This window comes from Rutidosis leptorrhynchoides, unplaced genomic scaffold (genome assembly GCF_046630445.1).
Source record: "Rutidosis leptorrhynchoides isolate AG116_Rl617_1_P2 unplaced genomic scaffold, CSIRO_AGI_Rlap_v1 contig301, whole genome shotgun sequence".
In the NCBI taxonomy this organism is placed as follows: domain Eukaryota; kingdom Viridiplantae; phylum Streptophyta; class Magnoliopsida; order Asterales; family Asteraceae; genus Rutidosis; species Rutidosis leptorrhynchoides.
Window position 1 is genome coordinate 1 of NW_027266545.1, and position 6,068 is coordinate 6,068.

Genomic DNA, 6,068 nt, shown 5'->3' on the forward strand with positions numbered 1-6,068 from the left:
AAATTAGGACCGGATTCTACCCACAAAGTCCATTCCCCATAAATCGAATTCATGACTTCTCGATAGAGGTTCGGATTAATTTTTGTTTTAAATGAAGGCAGCAGTGACTTTCATTTCCGCTAACTATTACATGATCCATTTATTTTTTAAAAAATAAAGAACTTGATTATGCATAAAAATATTAATAACCAAGACAATGTCCCAATTAAATCGAGTTGATGAAAAAGAAAAACTACCTGAAACGAGATTACCGCCATAATTTTTCCACTCTACAACTGAGACCACAAAAGTAATAATACTCCATTACTCATCTAATTGAAAATCCTAACAGACAAGAGAAAGGAAAGAAATCAGAAAAATGGCCGTAGCAGCAGCTAGGAAAATCGGATCTGCAAAACCACATCTGGTGTTAGGATTTCTTCTGAGCTTTATCCGGTTCGTATCCACACTTTCAATAACAGTATCTGAATACGAATGTGTCTCCGAGCACGTCCTCTTCGACGGCGATTCCATTACCGGAAACTTTGTCGTTGTCGATCATGATATTTTCTGGAACACCGAACCACCATCTATCGAATTCACTGTAAGTATATATCTTTTTTCAGCTATCTTTAAATGACTCTAATGAGATCTAACTTTCCATAATGCACACGTCTTAAAATTAGCTTAAGCTAATAGTAATCGATAGATACAACAACAGTCGAAGTATACTAGACCCGTGATTAGCGATAAATTTTACAAATTATAGTGTATATATGACTATGAGGATGAGCCTTGGCGCAACCGGTTAAGGTTGCTCTTTTGTGGTCTAGAGGTCACGGGTTCGAGTCATGAAAACAGCCTCTTTGTAAATGTAAGGGAAAGACTACGTACTACGACATCCTCCCCCATACCCCCAAAATGGAAGATTTGCCTTTAGTGTATATATGACTATATAATTATAGGGGTGTAACTACACGATGTAACTACACCAATTCTTATAGGAGAGGCTGTTATTGAAATGTGTGATTTAGTGGGCGCTGAACAAGTATTTGCACGGCCGTACACACATGCTACCCCGTGTAAATACCTCCGATTACATTTTTTTTTGATAAAAAAAGGAAAATATTATTACTGAATTAATTAATAGTCGAGTTGAATCATGAGATTGTCGATAATCTATCGGATAAAACTCCTACTACTCCAAATTAAGTAAAATTATTGGTATTATCGGTAACATCATCCGTGACTCAATTACCGAGGCGAAATTACTAGTAAAGTGAGTATGCCAAGATCGGATACTAACGTTCGTGGAACTAATGAATTTACGATTAAACGGTGGCTTTCCAAATATTCGTTACTCTTTGATTCGTTGATATTACACACAATAATTATTCGGGTGGGCTTTCATCATGGTATTCGTAGTTTTAAACCTCCATGCACGCAATTCGTTATAATTCATTGATTCTTTGATATTGTAGGTGCTAACCCCAAATGGTAATGTGATGCACATTGTGAAGGGTACTTCAGGAGAAAAGTTCGAGTTCAAAGCTCTAAAAAGTGGAATGTACAAATTCTGTTTTCGAAATTCTGCTTCCACTCCAGAGACAAGTATCTTTCTATATACACGTTGGCCATGTTCCGAGCGGGAACGATGTCGCTCAAGATGGTAGTTAATTAAAATTAATTTTCTGTTTAATTAATTAGATGTTAATTACCATAATTATTACTAATTGGTGTTTTATGCAGAACATATGGATCCTCTCAATATTAAGCTTGTTGAATTAAGGGAGGCACTAGAATCTGTCACTGCTGAACAAAAGTATTATAAATTCCGTGAAGAACAACATCGACACAGTAAGTTAATTGGTTACTTGATTAATTCACATAGTTTTGAATTTTATTTTAAAAAAATATTACTCCCTCGTCCGGAAATACTTCCTCTTTTCCTATGTAAAAAAATAGGCAAGTATTTAGAGGCAAGTATTTCTGGATGGAGGCAGCAGTGTATAACTTTTTAGTTACCATTTTTTGTTGTCGTTGCAGTAAATGAGAATACCAGGCAACGTTTAGTGCTATACACAGTCTCCGGAATACCTTGTATTGGCAGCGAGTAGTGCTCTTCAAGCATTATATGTTCGTCGCTTGTTCAGCAAGTCATTTGGCTACAATAGAGTATAATTACATATCATATATATCAATTTTGTTTTCTACTTTGATGATATCATATTCTAATTCCCTTGATATTACTATTTACTACTATCTCCGTCCGAAAATACATGACTCTTTATTTATATAAATTACGTAGATAAAAAGACATGTATTTCCAGACGGAGGGAGTATTCCGTTGTTGTTAGTATATTCATACAGTACAGTATTTCTATTTTTGTATTTTGAGTTGCAATTTGATGCATGAATCAAAACTATAATAATTCAGCCCATACGAGCGAGAATTGGTTGCTATAATATATTCTCGTCTCTTCTAGTTCTTTGTTTTAATCCTTGGATTTTATATGTATTAGCAATTTTCCTTTTCAAGCCTCTCTAGAAATTAAGATATTCGTTTCGTGTTTGGAGAATGTCCCGTCTTACTTCAAATGCCTATTGCTCCAAACACCCCACCCTCTCTAGATATATATTTTTTACTAAAAATGGCGCGAAAAGAAAAGCATGGAAGTGTCTTAAAGTGAGATAGAGCATACATAATACACAAAACGAGCATTAACAAATCAGAATGATATCAACAACCCTACAACTCGGAACGATATCAACAAGCCTACAACTCTGCAAGTTAAGCTCTCAACAAGTCTAGAATCGGAACGGACACAACAAACCTCAAACTCGAAAAAGTGCCAACAAGCTTACAACTCGTAACAACTTAACAATCTTACAAGTCGGAACAGATTCAACATGCCTAAAACTCTGGAAGGTTCTAACAAGCCTAAAACTAGGAACGGAATCAACAAGTCTTTAACTAGGAAAGGTTCCAACAAGCCTACAACTAGGAATTATATTAACAAACCTACAGCTCGGAAAGATTCCAACAAGCCTATGACTCTGAAGAGGCTCAGGAAGCCTACAACTTGAAACGGACTCAACAAACATACAACTCGAAAAGGTTTTAACAAGCCTACAACCCGGAATGAATCTAACAAGCCTACAAGTCGGAATGAACCCAACAAGCCTATGACTCGGAACAAACTCAACAAGCCTACAACCCGGAACTGAATAAACTAACCTACAACTCAGAAAGGTTTCAACAAGCCTACAACTCGGGAAGGACTTAACAATCCTACAGCTCGGAATGAACCCAACAAGCCTAAAGACTCGTAACAGCTCAACAAGCCTACAACTTGGAAAGTGGAATTCAATCAACAAACTACAACTCGGAAAGTTTCCAACAAGTTTACAACTCGGAATGAACCCAAATAGCCTATGACTCGGAACAGAATCAACAACCCTATAACTCGGAATGGACTCAAAAATCCTACAAGTCGGAATAAACCCAATAAGCCTACGACTGGGAACAGAATCAACAATCGTACAACTCGGAACAGAGTCAACAAACCCACAACTCGGGAAGGTTTCAACAAGGCTACAAACTCCATACAATTCTAACAACCCAACAATTCGGAATGAATCCAGCAAGCCTATGAGTCGGAACAAGCTCAAATTATAAATCCCGAGTTGTGGGCTTATTGGAACCTTCCCTGTATACACTATACACAAAAAAAGCATCAACAATTTGTCGACATTTTTATGTTCCAGTTCACTTCCTCTTCCTCTCGTTCACTGTATCGGTAGCTCCAGAATGCGGAGATCAATGGCGTCGTTGGCTCGACCTCTCGCTTCGGCGCGGCGAGGGTTTAGCTCATCAACCTCCGATAAGATCGTCGCCTCCGTGCTATTTGAGAGATTGCCCGTTGTAATTCCGAAAATCGATCCCGTCGTTTTATGCATTTCAAGAGTTCTCGTGAGTTTCTCAACCTCTATTTCTCTACATTAATGGAAATTGTCGTGAAATTAGCTCAAATTTTGAATTCTATAAATCAACAAGTGCTATGAATTTTGGAAATAATTGCATATATGTTATTCATATTTTATGTATTCAATGGGTTTTTAAGTTCATAGACTGATGGGTTATCGTGTTAGATTTCGTTGGAGACAGCAATACAGACGCAAATACCCTGATGAGTTTTTGGACACATCGAGCTCGAGGTAAGTTTTCTCATATGCCAAATTGGTTTTTGGGTTTGGGGTTTTAGGATCAGGGTTTATTATGGTTGCAATTTTGTTGTATATGTCAAATGGTTTTGCATATACAAAGTTCCATTTCTTTGATTAGTGCCTGATTGAATAGTTTCCTCGATAAAAAAAAATGGCTTTCCTCTGCATTTTTAACTTTTGGTAGCTAGTTTTTACTTAGTTCTCTCTCCAGGTCACATTTAATTGTTTTTTACGCATATTGAGTTACTTTTAACCTATTTTTCTACATACATCTGTGTTATCAGGGAAAGGGTGAGTATCAAATCGAATATGTTCCAGCTTCTCGGGTAACTGAAGCTGATAAAACGAATGATAAAAAGTAAGAAATTGTCTTTTTGTGTACTCGTTGATAACTGTTTTACTTCCTGTTTTCTTGCTTCTGTGTCAAAGAGTTCTTCCTGTAATTATGGTCATTTCTGACTGCTATGCAAAGTTGTGGTTTTTCTTTGGCGAGATAAGAATTTGAAACTCCTTTGAGGATATGCTATGTGTAAAATCTGTCTGTTGCAGGCTTGTCTTCTTAAAATTTTTAGTTAGTTTTGTTAGATACCCCCTAGTAGGTAGCTCTTACGATCAACTGTTGAGCCGAATGCAAGATTCTTTACCAACATGCTTTATGCTTTAGATTGAACCTCTTCTGTGCTTTGTGTCCTCTGCAAAAGTATATTTTCGGTATACAGTGATTTCCTATTCATATTGTTCATCACTTCATTGTGCAATTCATGTAAACCGTATTGTGGCTGTTTGCTTAAGTCATATGTGCATTTAGATGTTGCGGACTTAAAGCACTGGTTACTTATACTATGATAAGAACATACCATTTAAGTATGAGATGTTATGAAACTACTTATGTTTTAGTTTTTGACCGTTATTTCCTTCAGGTCACTGCAAAGAGCACTTGACAGGAGACTCTATCTTCTTCTTTACGGCACTTCATATTCCTCACCAAGCAAAAGTCCTGTCTGGCATTTTCCAGAAAAAGTTTATGAATCTGAAAAGACATTGAGGATGGTAATATCCCACTGTATGTGTTCTGTTAGTGTTCTTTGTCTTCTTATTGGTTCTTACTTGCATTTTCTACTCTTTGCAGTGTGCCGAGACTGCCTTAGAATCTATCATAGGGGACCTTTCCCACACATATTTTGTTGGAAATGCTCCAATGGGTCATATGGTCATCCAGCCAACAAATAATCTCCCGACTCCTTTAAGGTATATTCAAGTAAATTTCTCCTCTATATGCCCGAATTGAAAGGATAATTAAGCTGATTGGTAAATTTTGATTGGTCCATAGCTCATTAGGGAATCCCTCGAAACATAAATAGATTTATGTACATCATTTTCATGCATGTTTATCTTTGTTTCCATTTTGGCTTTTGTCCTCACCTTCACTTATTGTTTTATAACATGATCCTAAAATATATAACTTTTAGTACATTCTTGCTCAAGTCTTCTATGTGTTTTTTGTTCCAGCAATTTTTCTTCAAGTCCCAAGTGATAGCAACCAACAAATTCAACATTCAGAAGTGTGAGGATCATGTTTGGGTGACTAAGGACGAATTGCTCGAGTATTTCCCCGAGCAGGCCGAATTCCTTAACAAGATGATTATCAGCTGATAGCAAAGCCCATTGCTATTATTTATGAACATTTTGAAGTTGTAAGTACATTAGCTGCATGAGAGTTTTGTTTTGCTCTTATTCCAACTAGTTTCAGTATTCAATTTTGGAGCATAGGAAATTCCTTAGAATCATAGTTAAGGTTTTCCTTCATTATTGTTTTCTTCTTCAGACTATAACTTAATTTCTTTGAAAACGACTAGGTTGTG

The 6,068-nt window shown here is 36.6% G+C and overlaps 2 pseudogenes; both read left to right on the plus strand.

The window, feature by feature from the left end:
* Window positions 1–358: 358 nt before the first annotated feature.
* Window positions 359–2,160, plus strand: LOC139882734 (transmembrane emp24 domain-containing protein p24beta3-like; annotated as a pseudogene).
* Window positions 2,161–2,630: 470 nt separating this feature from the next.
* On the plus strand, window positions 2,631–5,859 carry LOC139882738 (uncharacterized; annotated as a pseudogene).
* The last annotated feature ends 209 nt before the right edge of the window (window positions 5,860–6,068 follow it).